We start from the raw sequence: 24,299 nt of genomic DNA, 5'->3' as shown, positions 1-24,299 counted from the left end.
CACCTTAGCTGGATGTGGACATTGCACCTCACCCCTTAGCATCACATCTTTAGCAGGAATCCTGTTGAAGGCAATCAGTTTCCTGAGTTCATCCACAACTTTGGGCCTTATTCCACATATCACGAAGTGGTCTTTTGTGGGCTAGGGTTGCCAGGTGTCCAGTATTTAACCTGACTGTCCTGTATTGGACACACTGTCCAGTAAAGCATTAAAGGTAATACTGGACATGTATGTGTCTGGTATTACCTCTCTGAACATAGTGATGTGACCAGCTTGGGAGGCAGCAGGATTTCCTCGAGCAGGGCAGTTGCTAGGTGGCTGGGCAGCTTCCTCCATCCTAATTGGCTGCATTACCAAACAGCAGCCAATCAGCAGGAGGTATCAGGAGCCTTGGGTCAAAGAGAGGACGAAACAGCCTGGAGCAGAGACAGGTGTATTTGTGTGTGTGTCTTGAATGCGTCGCACCTTTCCCCATTGTGTCCAGTATTTTTGTAGAAGCCATCTGGCAACCCTATTTGTGGCTGAAAAACCCAATTGATGTATATATATATAGGCATGGCCGCCGACAGGGGAGGCGGGTGGGGTGGGTGATTCTAGTCCCCGTTACTTTAACCGGCGATACCGTCCATACCACCGCACGGGTCTTTCTGGATTCCGGGTCAGGGGGTAATTTCTTTGACCAGGGATTCGCGGAGAGAAATAAAATTACCTTGGTACACAAGAAGCACCCAGTGGAACTGGAGGCCATTGACGGCCGTCCTTTACAACCTGCATTTATAGCTCTGCAATCCATTACCTTTCAGTTGCAGACAGGAGAGGTTCACACCGAGAGGATCCAATTGGACGTCATCCATACCCCGACGGTTGACGTCATCCTTGGACTCCCATGGCTCCAAGTGCATAACCCTCGCATCGACTGGACTGACTCAGAGCCCCTCCAATGGAGCTCTCATTGCTTGAAGAACTGCTCCGTCTCTTCCAAAAAATGATGCAGGGTTTCAGTACCGGAACAGGTAAACATACACTTACCTGAAATCTACTCTGACTTCCAGGACGTCTTTACCAAAGCACAATCTGAGGAACTACCACCCAACCGGTCATTCGTCTGCCCCATCGATCTACTGGCCAGCTCGGTTCCCCCGTGAGGATATTCCTACCCGTTATTCCCTCCAGAGAATAAGGCCATGAAGGAATATATTCTAGAGAACCTACAGAGGGGATATATCCGGAAATCCTCGTAACCCGCAGGAGCGGATTTTTTCTTTGTAAAGTATGGATCCCTCAGACCCTGCATCGATTATCAGGGCCTTAACAAGATCACAATAAAGAACTGGTACCCTTTACCGTTAATTTCCGAACTCTTTGACAGACTGCAGGGGGCCACAATCTTCACCAAATTGGATTTACGAGGAGCTTACAATGTAGTAAAAATCCGTCAGGGGGACGAGTGGAAGACGGCCTTCAACACCCGGGACAGACATTACGAATACCTTGTTATGCCATTCGGCCTTTGTAATGCTCCAGCAGTATTCCAGGACTTTGTTAACGAAATGTTCAGGGACCTCCTTGACCAATACGTCATTGTCTACCTTGATGATAGCCTAATCTTCTCCAAGTCCATACAGGAACATCCTGGTCATGTTAAACAGGTACTTCTACGTCTACGAGAGATCATCTATTTGCTAAGTTAGAGAAGTGTCAGTTCCATCAGACCACGACCGCCTTTTTAGGTTATATCATCTCTGACTTTGGCCTTGCCATGGATCCAGCCATGGTGAAAGCGGTCTTGGTTTGGCCCCGTCCCACGACTCTGAAAGCCATACAACTCTTCCTAGGCTTCGCCAACTACTACCGAAGATTCATACAGAACTCCTCTGTAGTAGCGCCCATTACGGCATTAACACAGAAAGGTGCTTATCCCACCTTATGGTCTCCTGCTGCTTTTCAAGCATTTGAGAGACTGATAACAGCCTTCGTGTCAGCTCCTGTCTTCGTGCACCCAGACCCTGGTTTACCCTTAACCCTTGAAGTGGATGCATCTGACGTCGGGCCGGAGCAGTATTGTCCCAGAGGAAGACACCTCAGGCCAAACTTCACCCGTGCGCTTTCTTCTCCAAGAAATTCTCTTCTGCTGAACAAAACTATGATGTAGGCAATCAGGAGCTCCTGGCCATAAAAATGGCTTTAGAAGAATGGAGGCATCTGCTCGAGGGCACTGAAAATCCAGTCACCATACTGACGGATCACAAAAATCTCCTATACATTGAAGGCGCTCGTCGGTTGGGGTCACGACAAGCACGATCGTCACTTTTTTGTTCTCGGTTCAATTTTATCATTTCGTATCTACCAGGCTCAAAGAACATCAAGGCAGACGCCCTCTCCTGTCAGTTCCTGGTGGAGGACAAGGCTGAAGACAGAGAGGAGACTATTTGCCCCAGCATGCATAATCTCCGCAAATACCTTCGATTCTTTGGAGAACATCGTTCAAGGCCAGTCCGACATCCCTGAGGGTCTCGAAGTCCCTGAGGGTCGCCTTTTCACTGCACCTGCATATTGTAGGAATGTACTGGAATGGGGTCACTCCTCCAAGAGCTCTGTACACCCAGTTACTAGGAGAACCATCGAGCTGCTGGAACGGACATTTTGGTGGCCGGAAATGCGGAGGGAGATCAAGGAATTTGTCACTGCCTTCCCTACATGTGCTCAAAATAAGACTCCCCGCAACAGACCCACAGGGTTACTTCAACCCCTTCCGATTTCAGATCGTACATGGACCCACCTATCCATGGATGTTATCGTGAAACTACCGATATCCAAAGGTATGAATACCATCCTGGTAGTGGTGCACCATTTCTCCAAGCAAGCTAACTTTATTCCCCTTAAGGGCCTGCCTAATGCCCCCAAACTATCAGAGGTTTTCGTCAAAGAAATTTTTCGTCTCCATGGGGTACCCCAAGTTATTGTCTCAGATCGGGGGTCCCAATTTATTTCTAAATTCTGCCAGTCCTTTTGCCAGAAATTGGGGATCTCTCTTCAGTTTTCTTCTGGTTACCATCCCGAGACCAATTGTCAGACAGAATGGACTACCCAATCGTTAGAACAATTTATTTGATGTTTTATTTCCCATACCTAGGACAACTGGAAAGATCTTCTACCCTGGGCCGAGTTCTCTCACAACAATTTACGGAGTGAGTCAACAATGGACTCACCATTTTTTTTATTATCAATTATGGCTTTCACCCTTCAGTTCTTCCCACTATAGGACCCATATCCGGGGTGCCAGCAGCTGACAACAGGATTCTGCAATTACAGAACTCATGGGAGAGGATTTAAGAGAATCTCAAGAGATCAGTTTCCATACAGAAAAAGCAGGCGGACAGGCATCGACGAAGAACTCAAGCATACAATCCAGGGGAGAAGGTATGGCTATCCACCAAAAACATTCGTGCGAAATTGGCACCAAGATTTATTGGTCCATTCACCATCATTGAGAAGATCAATCCATTGGCCTATCGCTTACGCCTGCCGGCTTCCATGCGAATCCCATCTGTTTTCCACACCACTCTTCTGAAGCCATTTGTTCATTACTGTTAGTCTCCTGCCCCGGTCTCGCCTCCTGAACGCCTCCTTGTAGAGGGACAACAAGAATTTGAAGTACAGTCAGTACTGGATTCCAAGATAACCAGGGTAAGTCTCCAGTATCTGGTCCATTGGAGGGGTTTTGGGCCCGAAGAGCGATCCTGGATCTGCCGGGACCAATTACATGCCCCAAAGCTCGTCCGGGCCTTCCAAATGAAGTACCCTCTCAAACTATCCCTGAGACGCCCGGAGGTCGCTCCTGAAGGGGGGGGGGGTGTACTGTGAGGATCGGTGTTAGGTCCCGCCCCCATGACAGGTCCCGTGACGACACAGGTGACGTGCCGCAGACCAGGGAAGCTACCCACAGGCGCCGTGCCATCAGACAGGGGGATACCTCCAGGTTCGGGCTTAGGCCCCGCCCCCATGTCACGTCCCGTGACGACATGGGTGATGCATCATGCCCGCAGGAAACCACTCACCAGCGCTGCATCACGAAGAGCACGCAAGGGGTTAATCCTTAAACTCAATACTAACCCAGGATCACCTGCACCTGCGGCTCACTCTGCCGCCGTTCTACCACTGGGCGCTTGCTACAGAGTGGGCGGCTCATGCTAATGTGTGGCAGCTGCTTGCTGGCTGCTCATTGGTCACCTGCCCTTTATATGCTCAGCCAGCCCTCTGGCAAATTGGCTGAGCATAATTCTTCGTTCCTGAACATAGTGCTTACTCCAAGCATCTGCTGCCTTGTCTTGTTGCCTTGTGCATTTTTATCCTGTCTCTCAGTGTTTTGACCTCGGCTTGTACCTGGACCCCCGACTTCTCTCTACCTCGAACCTCGGCTTGCTTCTGGACCTCTACCTTCTCCACCCCTGGACCCCGGCTACCTTCTACGACCATCCGACTTCTCCAACCCCTGACCACATCGAGTATTACGACTATCCATACTTCTCCAACCCTCACCCGGCTATACTAATATCACTCTGCACTTCGGACACGCTCACGTGGCTGGAGTTCGGTGTACACTAACATCCCCATCTCGGCCTTGCGGTCCCATCTTGTTTGTGGTGAGGACCCGTTACAGTGGGTCTCAGTCAGTCATCGAAGAGATCAGCACAGGGCTGAAACTGCAGCATGCAGCACACGGTGAGAGGGAAGGCTAAAAAGAGAGGGAGAAATACAGCTATGAAAGGGAAGAAGAAATATAGAAAGGAAGAGAGAAAAACACAAATGAAAAAAGAAAAGAAAGTAGAGAAGAGATATGCATAAGAGGGAAAAGACACGAGGGAGAAGAGAGAGAAAGACACAAGGAGAGAAAGTGAGAAAGGGGAAGGAAAAGAAAAAGATGCCGGGGAGAAGATAAATCAGATTGTTTGAGAGGATAAAGACATAAAGGAGAAAATATGAAAAGGACATGGGGAGGAGAGAAAGAGAAACACAGACGATTAAAGAAACATAATGGCACGAGATCGAGACACGATGGTGTTAAAATTAGAATGAAAGAGTGTCAGAAAAGAATGATAAGGATGGAAATACAAACATGAAATAAGAGAAATACACGAGGGGAGACTATAAAAAGGCATGCTGGGGGTGGAGAGAAGACATGCTAAAGGGGACAGGAGAGAGAAAGAAGGGGCTGGGGAGGGGAGGAGAGAGAAAAACAGGATTGGGGGGAGAGGAGAGAGACAGACAGGATTGGGGGAGAGGAGAGAGGAAGACAGGCTGGGGGAAGAGGAGAGAGACAGGCTAGGGAGGAGAGAGACAGACAGGTTAGGGAGGAGAGAGAAAGATGTGGGGAGAGGAGAGAAAGATGGGAGGGGGAGGAGAGGAAGACTGGGGGGAGAGGAGAGACAAAGACAGAAGAGAGGAAGACAGGCTAGGGGGGATAGGAGGGAAACAGACAGGCTAGGTAGGAGAGAGAAAGATGGGGGGAGGAGAGGAAGACTGAGGGGGAGAAGAGAGACAGAGACGGGAGAGAGAAAGACAGGGGGGAGAGGAGAGAGACATGCTGAGTGGGAGGAGAGAAACATGCTGAGGGGGAGGAGAGAGAAAGACAGGCTGGGGGTAGAGGAGAGGGAAATACATGCTGGGGGGGAGAGAAGAGGGAAAGATACTGGGGGAAAAAGAAGAACACAAAGATTGAATATAAATAAATAAGAGAAATATAAGAGAGGGTAATATAAGAGAAATATAAAGAGAGTAAATGGTGGGGGAAAGAAAAGAGAGACATTGGAGGCAAGAGATAGATGAGGGGGCAAAGAGATTGAGAAACACATTTGGAGAAAGGTAAGAAGAAAAAGACATTGGAAGAAGAAAAAAATGATGAAAGACATGAAGGGGAAAGAAGAGAAATACAAGAGAGGAGGGGGCGGCAGAGAGTGAAACAAAGGGGAAAGATGGAACGGTCTATGATGTTTGGCCGCGACCAAAATGCCTCCGGCGTTCCGCTGCTGGACACTTCACCGCCAGGACATTTTGCCGCGGCACATTTCACTACGATATCCGCTCCTGCGCCCGCCGGACACCCGACAAGCCAGGTCTGCCGCGCTCGACCGCCTGCTTCGACAACTATGTAAAGTTGGCGCGTCTCAGCGGTCTGTCTAGGCAGTGTAGGGTTCCTGCGCAGGACATTTAAACATGCAGTTGTCGGAGCGGGCGGTCGGGCGCAAGAGAGGACTCTTGCGGCAAAGTGTCCCACCGCGAGCTGCCCTGCGGCGAAGTGTCCCGGTCAAACGTCCCATTCCGAGATGGAACGACATGATGACTTATAGCGCCGGCAACAGCGATGCGACATCACATCAAAACAAATGCATTGCCGCCGTAGCGTGCGCTTATAGTAAGCCCGATGCGACGGTGCGACGGGTTGGTCGCGATCGCTGGAAGTCATCTCAAATAAATTTTTCCAGCGACCGCAGCCTGACGTCGCCATCGCCGAAGAGAGAAAGACACGGGCAGAAAGGAGAGACAAGGGCAAAAGGAGAGACATGAGGGGGGGGGGGGCAAAGTAGATCGAACGTGATAACATTTGCAGGGGGCCCCAATTCAAATTTGTTGGGGGCCCAAAAAATTCTGTTGGCGGCTCTGGGTATAGGTTGCTTTGGGGATCGAAACGTCGGGCTCCTGTGTGTTATGGGTCAATAAACACCCTCTATTTTGCCTTCTTTATGTCTGGTGCAGATAACTAGACCATTCTGGTATTTTCTTTCAATTATATATGTAGCCTGGCCCCCCGTTGGTCCCCTTACCTCTGTGACTGTTGTGGGTGCGCGCGCCTTCGGGGAGTGCTGGGATAGCAGGCAGGTTGCCGATGGGTGTGGGGAGGTGCAGGGAGCGCTCCGGTGCCTCCACGGCGGCCCGAACGCTAAGGGCGCTGCCATTTTGTAGGTTGCGCATGCGCAGTGTGTATCTCGCGCATGCGCAGAGGATATTGCGGCGGCCATTACCAGTACAGGTCCGCATGGGGAACTACAGTCCCCCTAGGCCCCAGCTAGTCGCTGACTCCCCTGTGTAGCTTGTGTGGTTGCTGCAGGTACAGGCCCATAGATAGGCCCTACAGCGGCAAGGTCCCTATGCTTAGGGACCAAGCAAGGATGCGGCTGCATCCTGGCCTCAGGTGGTCTGGGACCAGACACCTGCTACTGCTGACACTCTCTTCATGGTGGTATACTCCACATGGGACCCACCCACCATATAGGCAGAGACGTTGCTATTCATCACTCTGGATCCGTGGATCTCTTGTTACAGCATCAGCACGCCTGGGTGTGGACTCACCCGGTAGGTACCCAACGCATCACGTGCACTAACCAAACACTTTAGTGGGGCAGCGCTGTCTCACACTTTGGGTTGGGCTGACTTTGTGGAAGCATGGTGAAGGGGCACTGCCCTGCGAGGCTTGTACGTTTTGGAGTGTTATTATTATTATTCTTCTGTGTAGTATAGTTATACTTCTACAAATGTGTTTTATTGCACAGGTTCCTGTAACGGGGTAATTCCACACAGCGGAATCCCATACAGGTGGAGGCGACACGATCACCAACTCAGGTACACCCCAGGTTCCCAGCAGCGGAGGCTCAGGTTTCCTGTGAGCCACAGGTATCATACCGCACCCCACACACCGTAGCCACTCATCTCCCAGGGGGTGGGGGTAAGTGCGCTACATTTGGAGGCGCTGCTGAGATCTCAGACCTGAGGTGCCCAACACAGCAGTTCAAATTTGTGAAACCCTCAGACCACCATGTTAACGCCCATGCAGCAACAGGTCCATGACTGGGCCTTAGAGCGCCACGTACCCCCGCGTCACGTGGGCGCACTGGGGGGAGTTCCCGCCAGTATGTCAATAATTACCCTCCTCAAGCATGAGAGAACCTCTCCAGGTCTGGCTAACGCAAGGATCCTGGATCGCAAATATGACCCTACTGGTCAATGGAGTGCTGTACTCTACTGAACAAGAGATATCCCCCGAGGATACCCCTCAGGTGATACACCTGCCAGAGACTTTACCACAAGGGTGCCCGCTCATATACCCTGGGCTAGCATCCCCTCAAACTATCCCATCACGTGCGGAACCCTCCACCAGGGTTTCCCCACCAATCAAGGTCTCCACCTCCCCTTACAATCTCTGGGAGTGGAAGACCGTGAACGTGGCCACCAGCACTCCGGCCAGACCGGATGTATCCCTACCTCGGGTAACGTTTACTTCAAATACCCTACACGGAGCCACCAGCTGGGCCGGGAGTCCACCACAGTCACCTCTCCTAGCCCTCAGGCGAGAAGTTACACCGGTCCCTAGCCCCGGGCATGGAACCGATAGTCGCTTGGCAAGTGGCGACTCCGATCTGGGAGTGACTCTACCGCAGTTAGTGGAGGCCTTAACAATGTCTTTTCAGTCTCAGAACTATAGGAAGCTCAAGGCCTTCTCCGGGATCACCTCCACGCCTGTCGGAGAAGAAAGGATAGACTACTGGAAAGAACATACTCTGAAGGTGCTAGAGGAATGGTCTTGAACTGAAGCAGTGAAGAGGCAGCGGGTCATGGAATGCCTCAGGCCCCCAGCTGCTACGATAGTAGCATCCAGACCTGGCGGCTCGGATGCTGGTTGATTTCCTGAATAAAGCCTACGGTTTAGCGGAGGATGGAGGTGAGCTCAGGGCTACGTACTGTGCCCTCTGTCAGAAGGAAGGAGAAGAGCTGTCAGCGTTCATTCATCAGTATAGTGATAAAGTGAAAACAGGCGCAAACAGAAAAAGGGTGATCACTAAAAATAAAGTGAACAAATATATATATCTTATAGTAAGTGAAACATTGATGTGAAAATATAAATAGTGTATACAATTTCACCCCCTGCTCAGACCCACTGGGAGGGGTAGTCTTCACTCGTCCCCAATGGTAACAGTAGTAGACACGGAATCCAGGGGGAGCATATGGAAGAAACAAAATAAAACAGATCTAAGTGCAGTGGAATTATGAATGGGGAAAATGAGTTTCCAAAATCTTGGCTCCTGTAGAATGGCTACTTACAAAATGTAAGAGTCAAAACAGCAGGGTTGACAATCAGTCACTGGTGGATGTGTAGTGTAGCAATCATCAGGGTGGTTCAGGTACTCAGGAGTATAGGTTCCAAATATAAGAGAGAGAACAAACTTGCATATCGCAGATCAACCAAGGTATAAAACAATTTATCTAAGTAAATAATGCACTCGCAATATAAAGAATAAAATTGGGCATGTCACACTTAATAAGTGTATGAGAGGATATCAGCAGCCAGCTGGCTCACCATCCCGCAACTCTCCGCGCTCATCCGTCTCTGCCTCTGCTCAACTGAGTCACCGCACGGCTCGGCGTCTGACGTCAGATCCGGTTTCGTCTGTTGATGGTGGCTGGACCTTCCGTGAGTCATCTCCAGACTGCTCCGCAACAAAGACTCCCACTCAACGCGTTTCGCTACGTAATCACGTCGGCTTCGTCAGGAGTGTGAAGTCTCAAGGTTACACTGTGTATTATATAGCTTGGTTGCTAATTGATTACACGAAACAACTGTTCCTTAAAGCGCTATTGGGGTTAATGTTAAATGCTGGAACTAACTCGCTCAATAGCACAAAGTAAGAAATCAATACAATAGAAATAGATACAATTGGATACATAAGAGAATAAGGTATAAGTGAAGAAAAGCAGGTGTTGCTTAAAACGGAAAGACTCAGATGGATATTTGCATATATTATACATATATATTTATAAAATCCTAATACAATGGATTCTAGTTAGAGCAGGGGTGGGGAACGTCAGGCCCGAGGGCCGTATAAGGCCCCCAAAATCATTTGGTCAGGCCCTACTAAGGCAACTGCTATAACCGGGGTCACGCTAATTTTAAAAAAAATGGCCGCCGCACGCCCGATCGGGAGGAGGTGGTGTGAGGCGCCAGCATCCCTACACGATCCCCAGCAGCCACTGTACTAGCCCCAGCAGCCACCGTACTCCCCCCGCAGCAGTCCCGCACCTCCCCAGCAGTTCCCTCCGCACTTACCCCAGCAGCCGCTCTACACGATCCCCCCAGCAGCAGCAGCAGCAGCAGCAGCAGCAACTACCAGAGGTAGGGGGGGGGGATCTGTGTGCCTGCATGCCTGCTGTGTGCCTGTCTGTGTGCCTGTCTGTGTCTGTATGGCCCGCGAACGATGTTATAAATATCCAAATGGTCCTTGGAAGAAAAAAGGTTCCCCACCCCTGAGTTAGAGGAAGACATGTTAATAGAACACATATTTAAAAAACATATATTTATACAAATTATTTATAAAATTACATTAAACAATTAATAATTCGTATGGTGGTAATAATAAAATATGACGGGAATGAATGTGCTGACACATGGAAACTAAACCAAAATACACATGGAGATAAACAATGAAGATAAACAATCCCTAAGACTCAAATAACACAATATACACAATGAAAGATATGATGGCTAGAGGGGAGACATAAAGCCAGAATTAGAGCAAATTCATTTCAGAAAAGGCGCCATGTCCAACTCCATATTAAGCCCCCTTGGTGTGAGACTGCCCAATCGGTGGATCCAAAAAGATTCCCTCTTCAATAACTCTATTTCTCTGTCACCCCCTCTCCAATGTTGTTTGACTTGTTCAATAACTGTATGTAACGACTGGACCCCCCTTGTCTGACCCACCTAATCTCATATTGGCCCGTGTGGTCTAACCGGTCCCCATTACAAGGTCGTGTGTGGTGGTGCACCTGCTAGTAACAGGACTCCTGAGTCTCCCGCTTGGTGTTATAGAGGATGGCAGCAGGACAGGTATCTGAGGTAGTGGTTACGAGTCCAACTTACTTCATGTGCAGCGCCTCCACCTCATCAGGATCTATGCTTCCGCAGGGAGATGGTCCTGGTGAGGAACTCCTTCTCGGTGGTGACTGCCACTGCAGAGTAATCTCACACTCACACAGCGGGGGTATCTTTGAACTTGGCATCTTTATTGTGGATTGGGATGTAGCAGACTGCCCCATGCAGCTGCCGGCTCTAGCCGCACATCTCTCCGTGCTGTCCCTTTGCCAGGTACGCCCTCCCGTATTGAAGTGGGATTCCCGTTCTCCTAGGGAGATCACCACTGCGCCAGGTCCCTGGACACAGTGTGGCTTAGACAGACTTGATTGGTCACTCTGCTACCGCTAGTTACAGCACTAGGGTCACAAAAGTATTCCTCCAATCCCTTATGCAGGAGCATACATTTTACCAGCTGCTTCACACAACTGCTGGCTAACACAACACTAACTGACAGTGCGGTGCCCTTTATACCTCAGGGGGCAGGCGCATCTCTGATGTCACTATCCAGGGACTCAGAGCATACAGCCACTCCCTTCCTTACACAGGGCACCACACCAGGGTGTGAGGGAAAACCTCCATAACTACTGTTGGCAGGCCTGTACCTACCAGGACTTACTGCCAACAGGGAAGATGTACGCAGTCATTATTACGCATGGCTACATACTCCCCCTGGTTAATACCCACCGTCCCGGCTGGGACCTAAATTTGGTGTACCTTGCGCCAGGAAAAACTGCAAAAGAACACACAAATTACATGGCAAACATCATCACATTGACATAATAATGCAAGCCCATCTCACTCACTGACCAGCAGAGAGCGCTAAAGAAAAAGCAGACCACTCTAATTGGGCACTCAATAATAATGTCGAGGATCTGGCTTCTTCACCTCCCGCCCCGCGGTATCATGCACAGTCACGCTGTATTCCCGTGGTAACCCTCGCTCGTTGCAATATACCACTTTGTGCATGTACACACTGCGTCCTATCTTCCAGACCCGCATAAGTTGGGACACCCTCTGCTCGGCCTGAATTCCTTTAATGGCTCCCCCTTTATCTACGATATAGTACTGAATATCGGTTTTGAGCCACCTTTCTCTATTTTCCTCTATTTCTCTCATTAGAGGTTCCGGTACATATGGGTACTCAAGCCCATGCGACCTTTTATACTTAGCCGCAATAACCCGTTCAGCTCGGCAAGTCCTGGTCAACTTACTTTTGCCAGCCGATCCGGGCAGCACCCATGACAGGGGCTCATCTGCCTCTACCGGGTCCTCTAGCCCTGCGGATCCCCTTGGGGTAATAAGGCCTGCCTGGATGCGGTCCCACCTTACCCTTAGGGCCCTAAGGTATGCCTCGTCATCAAAGTCCCCGGCAGCCCACCAGTGATCAACCACCCCTTCCCTTTCTAGGATAAATCGGGTGCGGTCGAACCAGGCTACATACCCCTCGTACAACGGGGCCCACCACCTAGTCTCCTTCCGTTCTTCGGAGCTAGGTTCTATAGACTCCTCTATTGACTCCTCATCAGGCCCACCCGAAGATACCCCGGACGTACCCTCAGATCGCCCCACTTGGCTCTTACTCTGTGACCAGTGTCCGCCCTCAATACCCAGCGCGCTATAACTCTCGCTGGCCATCGACCCATGTCGAGTAATCCTCCCTCCACCCTCCGATCCATCATCGGACGTTTCCCAGTCCAGGCTTCCAGTCCGTTCTTGGATAGGACCCCGGGAATCCCCTGACAACCCTAAGCTAGAACTGGACCCGAATGAAATAGTGACGGGGACAGGGGCTTTAGCTAGGGCCTTGGGGCTAGCCTTGGGTGTGGATGGGTTTGGGGACGGGACCGAACCGTAGGTATAGGCAGGGTTACGACCTGCTCCCCAGCAATACCTGTCTTGGCTTCGGCACAAAGTCTCTCTTTCTCACCGGCAGTTGGGCTCTTCACTCTCCGACTCGAGCGCCCATTCCGTCTGGCAGGAGGTGAACGACTTCCGCTGCTCGACCGTAGAGGCGCGATCATCTCCCACTCGATGCCGCTCTGGTTATCCGGAATCACCTCCGTGCACGCACGTGCTTCGACGCCATCTTGGGTTGGATCCCCAATCGGGATCTCTTCCTCCACGAGGACATCTGGCAACGCCCGTCTGCTGCGCGATCCAGTCTGGCTCTGGACTCGCTCTTCCTTCTCCTCCACCCCCTTATTCTGCGATAGGCATGGTGTCGTCTTACTACCTCGCAGGGTCGGGGTGGATCGACCTCCCTCCGATCCACTAGTCACCACGGCAGTGGGACTCCGGCGATCGGGTGGTCGCGGTACTGGAGACACTCTACTCCGTGTCTCTACACCACGGGGAATGGCATCTCTCCATGGCGTACCAATAGTATGACAGTCTCTTTCTCTGACCATCGCACTCGACAGCCCAGCACACTCCTCGTCCGAGGATCCCAACCCGCAGTTCGGTCTGGGCATCCCAGTAGGAGACCGGCAATGGACTCCTCGGTGATCACCTCTCCAATGGCTGGGTTTCTCCGTCGGGAGCACCGAACCTGACTCTGACTCCGCGGGACCTGCACTCTCGTTCCATAGTGCTCCCGGCTGTTCGTCGATCGGCATCGGGACATTTCCTGCTACTCCCACAGCTTGTACCGGTACAAAAGTGGTCATGGGCCACATGTACTGCAGTCCACAGTGGGGGCATCGGGCCTCGGTCTGCACTGCAGGCAAAGACACACCACAGTCTCCACACCCTTCACACGGATGACCAGGAAGCCTCCTGGAGACGAGTAGGGATGCGTAGAGATCAACGGACTCTGGTCCACTTTATCAGCAACTTCAGCCATATTCACCAGCGGAGGCACTCGTTTCAGAGGTCTGTACTGGTCAATGGCTCTTTGCAACTGAAGGGCAGGGGCAGGTTTGGCAACCCCTCCTACTTCTTTCTCCATCGATATCCGGTGGAACTGCAAACCACTCCCCCTGGTTGAAACTAGGGGGATGTCTCGTAGACTTGTAGGCTGACCCAGCACAGGTGCAGAGTGAGTCATAGTCCATGAGGGCGCGGCTCCAGCTTTCGCGCCAAACTCCCCATCGGGGTGGAGTTTTCTCGTTGGCGCCAATCCTGACCAACAATTAGCAAACTGCAAAGTTGCAAGACTTTCTGCAGCATGCCCACGCGGTGTCCCGGGAACGCGGGAACCGCCATTTTGGTAAATATTGTCCTTTTTCCCATTGAAGGCAGCGTCTGGCTGTTTGTTAATTGGGGTATAACAAAGTCCATTTCGTTCCACCCATCGGATAACACTGTCATGCTCATTATTCTCAGGGGTATCGTCCCGAGAACAAAAACATGATAAACACGGCGCAGCCACGGCTTTCATGCCATTCCACAACAAACTCACAAAAGTCTCTTCTGTAGCTTGTTCTTCACCCACGCACAGTTCATATGCGTGTTCTTCCTCTGACCGCAATCCTGGACCTTCTACTCTGTGCAGATCCTCCATTCTTGCGGTTCTCTCTCCCCGCCATCCTGGACCTTCTACTCTGTGCAGATCCTCCATTCTGACGGTTCTCTCACCCTGCCATCCTGGACCTTCTGCTCTGTGCAGATCCTCCATTCTGACAGGTCTCTCTTGATCGTTGAACACTGATTTCCTGTACATGGAGCTCCGCTCTGCGGGGCAGCTACCACATCCGTACAATAAACATGCCTTGTGCACCACCTTGTGTACCTAACGTAGATCTGACTCGTGTTTGCACTACCTCAGGCTAGGCTCACTCTTTCTGTGTCTACTGTAACACGTTCCTCCAGTCTGTGCTCCTTGGTAAGTGGTCTGGAATGGAGACTAGAGTACTCTGGCTCTTCCATGCAGTACTTTGGGCGTCGACCTACTGTTGGCTAGCCTAGTGCGGACCCTTCCAGAATTCCTGCCCTAAGTTACCAGTTTACCCCTTCAGGCGTCCCCCGCTAGCGCTACCTCAAGGCGACTAGGACAGCAATAGCCCCCTTCTCCAGACTCACTAACCCCTAACGGATCCCAAGGCGTCTGTGCGGCATGCAGCTCCAGCATCTCCCCGACTACCCCTGGTTCCGTCCCACGCAGCACAAAGTGGCAGCAGACACTCTCCCTGTTTCCTAGCGTGTGCCTAGCAAAAGCCTGTCCTGTTAACAGGTATCTCAGCAGCGCCTCCAATTATAACGTCTGGACCCCCCTTGTCTGACCCACCCAATCTCATATTGGCCCGTGTGGTCTAACCGGTCCCCATTACAAGGTCGTGTGTGGTGGTGCATCTGCTAGTAACAGGACTCCTGAGTCTCCCGCTTGGTGTTATAGAGGATGGCAGCAGGACAGGTATCTGAGGTAGTGGTTATGAGTCCAACTTACTTCATGTGCAGCGCCTCCACCTCATCAGGATCTATGCTTCCGCAGGGAGATGGTCCTGGTGAGGAACTCCTTCTCGGTGGTGACTGCCACTGCAGAGTAATCTCACACTCACACAGCGGGGGTATCTTTGAACTTGGCATCTTTATTGTGGATTGGGATGTAGCAGACTGCCCCATGCAGCTGCCGGCTCTAGCCGCACATCTCTCCGTGCTGTCCCTTTGCCAGGTACGCCCTCCCGTATTGAAGTGGGATTCCCGTTCTCCTAGGGAGATCACCACTGCGCCAGGTCCCTGGACACAGTGTGGCTTAGACAGACTTGATTGGTCACTCTGCTACCGCTAGTTACAGCACTAGGGTCACAAAAGTATTCCTCCAATCCCTTATGCAGGAGCATACATTTTACCAGCTGCTTCACACAACTGCTGGCTAACACAACACTAACTGACAGTGCGGTGCCCTTTATACCTCAGGGGGCAGGCGCATCTCTGATGTCACTATCCAGGGACTCAGAGCATACAGCCACTCCCTTCCTTACACAGGGCACCACACCAGGGTGTGAGGGAAAACCTCCATAACTACTGTTGGCAGGCCTGTACCTACCAGGACTTACTGCCAACAGGGAAGATGTACGCAGTCATTATTATGCATGGCTACATGTATATTTTAAACCTGTTGGATCTCCTTGATGGAATATTGAGAAATGATCAGATACACTATGCGTCTTTAGTTGTCGTTTAATGCTGCTTAGATGTTTCCACAATCCTTATTCTGATTGGCCTTGCAGTTTTGCCCACGTATTGAAGTTTACAGGGGCACTCAAGTAAGTATATGACATGATTCAATCTACAGGTGAGACAGGTTTTAATATTGAAACTCTCATTTGCGACATTAGAGCTAAAACTCGCAGTAATAGGAGACTTAAACTGGCCCTGCAAGTTTTGCACCCATAAAATCCCATATTGTGACTAAGCCAATTATTTTGATTGATTTTCTTCTGTTTGAGTGCACTGGGTGCCAGTTGATTTTTTAGATTATTAGCTTTCCTGAACAAAACACTGGGTCTCTCTGCAATTTATTTTCCTAATATAGGATCATTCTTTAAAATGTCCCAATGCTTGTTCAGGATCCTAGTGATCTTTTTTGATTCTTTGTTGAAACCTGTAATAAATGCAAAATCTAATCGATCATTTTTCTTTTTCTTTGCTTTAGGTTTCAACAAATCACTCCTATTCTTACTGTCTGCTTTTAGCAATGCTTTGTCCAACATCCTCTCATCATAATCTTTCTCCAGAAATCTATTTTTAATAAAATCTGCTTGTTGTAAAAATTGGTCTCTGTCTGTACAATTCTTTTTAGTCTATTAAATTGTCCTAGTGGCACATTGTCCATCCATCTAGGTAAGTGACTGCTTGATCTCAAAATGTATTTGTTCTTGTCAATTTCTTTGAAAAAGGTTTTGGTCTTAATTGCATTTTCTTCCGTATAAATTACTAAATCCAAAAAATTGATCTTATCTCTACTTGATAAACTAGTGAAATTCAAATTCCATGTGTTAGTATTAATGTAATCAAAGAACTTTTCAAGTTCCTCTTCACTCCCCTTCCATATTAAAAACACATCATCGATGAAACGGCACCATTCATCGCCTACAATTGCTTCTGGGGACACTACTCACATGCAAGTTTATCTCTGTCTCCGAGATGGATGAAGCCCGACGTAAATAATTTCTGCGTGGGTCGAGCCCAAACCATAAGACTAAAGGGGCGGCGGCTCAGAAGACTCTAGGAGAACAGTCCCGGGCCAAAGAGAAGATGGAGGACCCTACTCCCCAGAGGCAGTACTGACCGACCCCACCGCAGAGAAGATTAGCTCTCCCCTCCACAGCTGATGAAGGTTGCTCCAACCGCTGCTACCGCTGTGGCCAGAAGGGCCCCTTCGCAAATGAATGTTCAGCACAAGAAAAAAAAACTTCCATTCGGCTGAACCCCCCTCACTCCATGACATGTAAAGTCCAGACAGCAGAAACCACTTCCCCGCCATCCGAAAAATCTTCTGAACCATGCCCCAATAATGAAACACCCCCATCGGACCCTTACAGTCACGTGGGAATGGCCGCCCTCATACGCGTCATCATCGACGGTGTCTATTCCTCGGTGTTGCTAGACACCAGGTCACAAGGGACCATTGTGTACTGGGAATTTTACAACCAACATCTCCAACACTGACCCTTGCAGTTGGCGGAGCATTTGAAAGTGAGGGGGCTCAGCAATGAGGATTACCCCATTGACGGGATAGTGAAGGTTCAGCTGGAGATACTGCAGCTGAACATAGGCAAATCGCATCCTATGGATATGGAGGCACCCCGAGAATGTCCCAGTGCCCCGATCATACTGGGAACCAACACCGATATAGTGCAGGCTGTAATCAGTTCTTATCTGCAGGAAGCCGGTGAACTGCCTTTGGATAGTCTGACCATCCACTCCACCCTTCTGGACGAGTGTAGTAAGATATCCGCACAAGACAGACATGGAGAGCTCTTCAACCTGCAGGTGGGGTTAACAGAGATCCCACCAGGGGTAGTGAAGCGCATGGTCGCATTGTGCTGCTACCCCGATCACCCCTTTTCTCTGTAGAGTATGCCCGAGGAAGACGCCCAGCGAGGCTACAAGCAAGTGCCGGAAGTGCGGGAGTGGTCCTCCAAGATCCCTGGAAGAATGAAAGTATTCGTTCAAAATATCTCCCAATATATCATGGCCTCTGAGCCGGGGCGAAAATTTGGGCAAATATACCCTGTCACCCCTGCGGAGACTATGCCTCATTGAATACCGCTGCGGTGTCAGCACATCCAGCCAAGCTGCCCTTCAACTTCGGAAACTCAACCCTGCCGGCCGAATGGACAGACCGACTAGCGGCCCAATTGGAAGAACGCCGGGCCGTGTTCTACACAGGATGTGGGCTGCAGCCGAAATGCACAACACACTATTCAGCTTAGTGACGCCACCCCCTTCCGCGAACGTTCTCGTCGCATCGTCCCTTGGGATGTGGACAATGTGAGAAACGTCCTACAAGAGATGGAGCCAGCAGGAATTTTGACTGAATCTAGGAGTCCCTAAGTCTCACCCATCGTGGTGGTGAGGAAGAGGAATTGGTTAGTACGACTGTGCATCGACCACAGGACTCTGAACAACCGCACTTACCTGACCAGTACAATCTTCCAAGAATAGAGGAGATTCTCAACGCGCTGAATGGGAGTCAGTGGTTTAGTGTTCTCGACTTGAGATCTGGGCACTACCGATGAGTGCGGAAGACCAGGAGAAGACCGCCTTCATCTGTCCCCTGGGCTTCTATCAATTTACGTGCATGCCCCAAGGCATCTGTGGAGCTCCCGTTACCTTTCAGAACTTAATGGAGAAAACCATCGGTGACATGTACTCTCGGGAGTGCTTGGTTTAACTGGACAATATCATCGTCTTTGGTAAGGCCTTGGAGGAACATGAAGAAAGGCTGCTTAAAGTGCTGGACTGTCTGGGTCGAGAAGGCCTGAAACTGTCCCTTGACAAGTGCTGATTCATGTAGACGCAAGTATCAATGGTCTAGGTGCAGTCCTGCACCAAAAGTATCCGATTGGCTTTCGACCAGTGGCCTACGTCAGCCGCAATCTGACCACCACCGAGCAAAATTATACAGTAAATAAGCTGGAGTTTCTCGCCCTCAAGTGGGCAATCGTGGTAGCTCCATGATTACCTTTATGGCGTCACTTTGAAAGTGAGGACGGATAACAACCCGTTAACATACATATTAACATCAGCCAAGTTGGATCCTACCGGCCACCGATGCCTGGGGGCCCTATAGAACTACAAGTTCACCCTGAAATATAAACCAGGGCCTCTGAATATCGGAGCGGATGCCCTATCCCAAAGACCTGGACTGAGCACCACTCCAGATGACAACCTCTGGGAGGAGATCCCTGGACCAGAGATGCAAGCTATGTGCAACACAGCAGCTGTCATAGAAGATAGAGTGACCTCAGAGTTAAGGGTCGCGGATTCCTTAGGATGCCAATCCAAAGCCCATCCCTGCTGCTTATTATGACCCAGAAGTGATGAACATCACCCATAATAAGATCATAGCATGGAGGGATATGGTCCAATATCAGATCCGGGACCCCGTAGCTGGTATCATCCACCAGGCCGTCCAAAAAAACAAGCCTGCAATCCTAAAACGTGCACCCAGTGACATGGTCACCATCCTTACGCGAGAAGCAGACAAATTCGAAATTGACAACGGTCTACTCCAATGGGTGGTACAGTACCACAACTACCTGGATAGACAGCAACTGGTCCTGCCTCGGAACCTGCAATATATGGTTCTGGAGTCACTGCAAGACGACCATGGCCATACCGGTGTGGAGAAGACCTTTGGGTTGGTCCGAGATCGATTCTTCTGGCCAAAGATGCACGAGTCAGTGGAGCGGCACTGTCGTCGGTGCTCAAGGTGCATCCAACGCAAGACTTTTCCTACCAGAGCCGCACCCATGGCTCACCTGAAGAGCTCGGGCCCCATGGACTTGGTGTGCATGGATTTCCTGTGCATCGAGCCTGACGCCTGAGGTAACTGCAACGTGCTGGTCAAAACAGACCATTATACAAGATACGCTCAAGCCTTTCCAACTAAAGACCAGAAGGCCATTACAGTGTCCAAAATATTATGGGAAAGATACTTCGTCCATTACAGCCTCCCAAACCACCTTCACTCTGACCAAGGCCATTATTTTGAGACCAAATTGATCCGGGAACTGCTCAAGATTCTCATTATCACCAAGTCCCGGACAACCCTGTATCATCCGGAGGGAGATGCCCTGCCGGAGTGCTTGAACAGGACACTGTTGGACATGCTGGGTACACTGAAAAATGCTCAGAAGACAGAGTGGAGCCGGCATGTGGAGACCTTGGTACATGCGTACAACTGTACACGCCACCGGGTTCTCCCCTTACTTCCTAATGTTTGGGCGAGAGCCAGGCTGCCTGTGGATGTGCGGCTGCGAGTGTCAACAGATGGGATACACAACGCACGCACTTCAGATACGTGGAAAGGCTTCAGGAAAACCTGCAACAGGCTTATCAGCAAGCCGAAAAATCCACCGCCTAACTCAATGCCAACAACAGAGGTGATATGACCACAAGGTCAGACACCGGGAAATCCGCCCTGGAGATGCCGTGCTTCTCCGCAACCTCGGAATTCCTAGGAAACACAAACTAGCCGACCGTTGGCGTGATGGTGTGTTTGAGGTCGAGTCAAAGATGCTGGGCCTCCCGGTCTACCGCATAAAAGACCCGGACGGCCGGGTAAGGATCTGGCACCAAAACCACCTTTTCCCTATCCCGCAAGTGGGAGACGACGAGCCAGAGATACCGGCTACATCACTGGACGGTGAGCCGGAATAATCAGAAGCTAACAAAGAGACTATGATTGACCCCATCCTTGAGACCACACAGGATCATACAGACGGGGAAGATTCCGTCAACGAAACCGTAGAGGATCCTATGGAGAGACCCTCTCAAAGGGATCTCGAGGTCATGGAGCACCTCCCGGAGGAGCTACGGGTAAAGGGCCCCGACGCACAACACCTATTAGGGTGGTTCCAACAAGCCTACCTCTGGATCAAAGAAGTCCCTGCTTTGTGCCACAAAGAGACTTTTCAGAGACATTTGTACCCTCAATGGGAGAGGCTGAGCCTCATGTCTATGTATATTACTCCCCAGAGGGAGAAGAGCAAGAGCTTCACCGAAGCCAAAGAATGAGGTACACTCCCAACCGGGTAGCCTACGATTCATTTGGAGCACCCCACTATGAGACTCAGCAGTTGTCTCGGAGTAAAATACACTCCATTATTGTAATGTTCACTCAAATGTACAATTTAATGTAGAACAATGCAATGTGTTAAGGTATATGTATAAGAGGGGAGGGGGAGTGGTGAATGGACAGGGCGCTTCCCAAGTGATAATAATAATAATGTTATAAGTGAAACATACAAAAACACAAATACACCCTACACCAAATTGTGAATAGGTAATATAAAAAGTGTATAATGCAGCTCAACTTCCTCTGGTGGGACAGTTCCAAATCCCAGGTACAGGTAATTTCTTTGCTTGGAGATGAGGAGGAGCGCAGAAGAATAATCGTGATATATGTAAAAGAAATAGAACATATATAGTGCAGACTGTAATCACTGCTAATATTCTTGATAATCTTTAGGAATAGAACTCACAAAAATCGCCGTATAATAACGCATGTCAGAGATCCTTCTCTCTCTGACTGGAGCCCTTTAGTCGATAAAACCAGGATATCCCTCAATAGGTAGGTATGATATGAAAAATAAGAGAGACCATAATAGTGCATACTATTCGAACTGGATATAATGCAATTGCATTATATCCAGTTCGAATAGTATGCACTATTGTGGTCTCTCTTATTTTTCATATCATACCTACCTATTGAGGGATATCCTGGTTTTATCGACTAAAGGGCTCCAGTCAGAGAGAGAAGGATCTCTGACATGCGTTATTATACGGCGATTTTTGTGAGTTCTATTCCTAAAGATTATCAAGAATATTAGCAGTGATTACAGTCTGCACTATATATGTTCTATTTCTGTTAAGTTATATACCTGTACCGTATTTTTATTATATAACTCATTATGTGTATAGTTATGTGTTACGCTGTTCCCAAGCGGGGAGTTGGTACTTTCACCAGGGGGAGAGTGTAGCCTGTTCCCCCGTTGGTCCCACTTACCTCTGCAACTATTGCGGGGGCGCGCGGGTGCCAGCGCGGGGTACACGTGCCTTCGGGGAGAGCTGGGATAGCAGGCATGTTGCTGATGGGTGCGGGGAGGTGCAAGTAGTGCTCCGGAGGCCCGAACGCTAAGGGCGCCACCATTTTGTAATTTGGCATGTGCAGTGTGTATCTCGTGCATGCACAGAGGATATAGCGGCAGCCATTACCAGTACAGGTCCGCATGGGGAACTACAGTTCCCAGCAGCCCATGGGGCTGCAAGATCACCTGGCTATGCTTAGCCAATAGGAAGGCTAGAGTCCCCTGCTCTCTGAAAGGATACATTTGGTGCGTCTGCACCACGACAGTCGGAGCTGGGACAAGGTTAGGGTAGGTTGCGTAAGTGCAGGTGTCTGTGGCACCTGCACTAGGCCAGAGACCTCCTAGACCCCAGCTAGGCCCGACTCCCCTGTGTAGCTTGTGGTTGCTGCAGGGACAGGTCCATAGATAGGGACACTGCCCCTGTAGTGCCTAAGCATGGCTACATCCTAGCCTCAGGTACGTGGCTGCATCCTAGCCTAAGGTAGTCTGGGACCAGACACCTGCTACTGCACCATAGAGGCGGAGGCGTCACGGTTCATCACTCTGGATCCGTGGATCCCTTCTTACAGCATCAGCGCGCCCGGGTGTGGACCCACCCGGCAGGAACCCAAAGCATCACGTGCACTAACCAAACACTTTAGTGGGGCAGCGCTGTCTCACACTTTGGGGTGGGCTGACTTTGTGGACACAGTGTTTGGGAAGCATGGTGAAGTGGCACTGCCCTGCGAGGCTTGTATGTTTTGGAGTGTAGTGCTCCGGAGGCCCGAACGCTAAGGGCGCCACCATTTTGTAATTTGGCATGTGCAGTGTGTATCTCGTGCATGCACAGAGGATATAGCGGTGGCCATTACCAGTACAGGTCCGAATGGGGAACTACAGTTCCCAGCAGCCCATGGGGCTACGAGATCACCTGGCTATGCTTAGCCAATAGGAAGGCTAGAGTCCCCTGCTCTCTGAAAGGATACATTTGGTGCGTCTGCACCACGCCAGTCGGAGCTGGGACAAGGTTAGGGTAGGTTGCGTAAGTGCAGGTGTCTGTGGCACCTGCACTAGGCCAGAGACCCCCTAGACCCGACTACCCTGTGTAGCTTGTTATTGCTACAGGGACAGGCCCATAGATAGGGACACTGCCCCTGTAGTGCCTAAGCATAGGGACCAAGCCAGAACGTGGCTGCATCCTAGCCTCAGGTAGTCTGGGACCAGACACCTGCTACTGCACCATAGAGGCAGAGGCGGAGGCGTCACGGTTCATCACTCTGGATCCGTGGATCCCTTCTTACAGCATCAGCGCGCCCGGGTGTGGACCCACCCGGCAGGAACCCAAAGCATCACGTGCACTAACCAAACACTTTAGTGGGGCAGCGCTGTCTCACACTTTGGGGTGGGCTGACTTTGTGGACACAGTGTTTGGGAAGCATGGTGAAGTGGCACTGCCCTGCGAGGCTTGTATGTTTTGGAGTGTTACTATTATTATTATTATTCTTCTGTGTAGTAAAACGGTTATACTTCTACAAGTGTGTTTTATTGCATGGGGTTTCTGTAACGGGGTATAACAGGGTATGTCCCATAATACCTCTTCTTTCCCCATAGTATATCTGTTATGTAAGCCCCTAGTAAGTTCAGGGCATTAATGAGTTAATCTGTGGGCTATTGTCCCCCTTTATACTCTTCTTTGATGGACAGGGAGTGCGGTGATGACTCGTGGCCTGTGTGTAGCCTATCAGGGATAGGTACAGTCCATGGGCCCGCCCATGCTTCCTTAGGAAGAGGAATATCCAAAAGTTAGTTTGTCAGTCTTGCTCTGGAGAGAAAGGAGAGAGCATGCGCAGTCAGTCTCTCCCATTGCGAGGATGAGCTGGCCCACTCCAGGCTCAGGCCTGGAGAACAACAAGACTCATTACCCCTACTAGCGGGATAGGCACCCTCCAGTAGTCTAGGACTTCAAAGACCTTACAGCACTGTAGGCGGAATTGCTGTGGCTGTATATCAGGATGCACAATAAAGACCCTTGTTCACTTTTCACATGCCTGAGTGTTGTCAGTTCCTGGGCACGTGTGCAGTGGTGGGAACTGATCTCCGGAATACCCTGGAGCCCACTACAGCTGAAGGCGCTGAGTACCATGAGAAGAACTGCAATA

Source organism: Ascaphus truei, chromosome 5 (genome assembly GCF_040206685.1).
Source record: "Ascaphus truei isolate aAscTru1 chromosome 5, aAscTru1.hap1, whole genome shotgun sequence".
NCBI lineage: Eukaryota > Metazoa > Chordata > Amphibia > Anura > Ascaphidae > Ascaphus > Ascaphus truei.
This window is presented reverse-complemented; position numbering follows the sequence as displayed.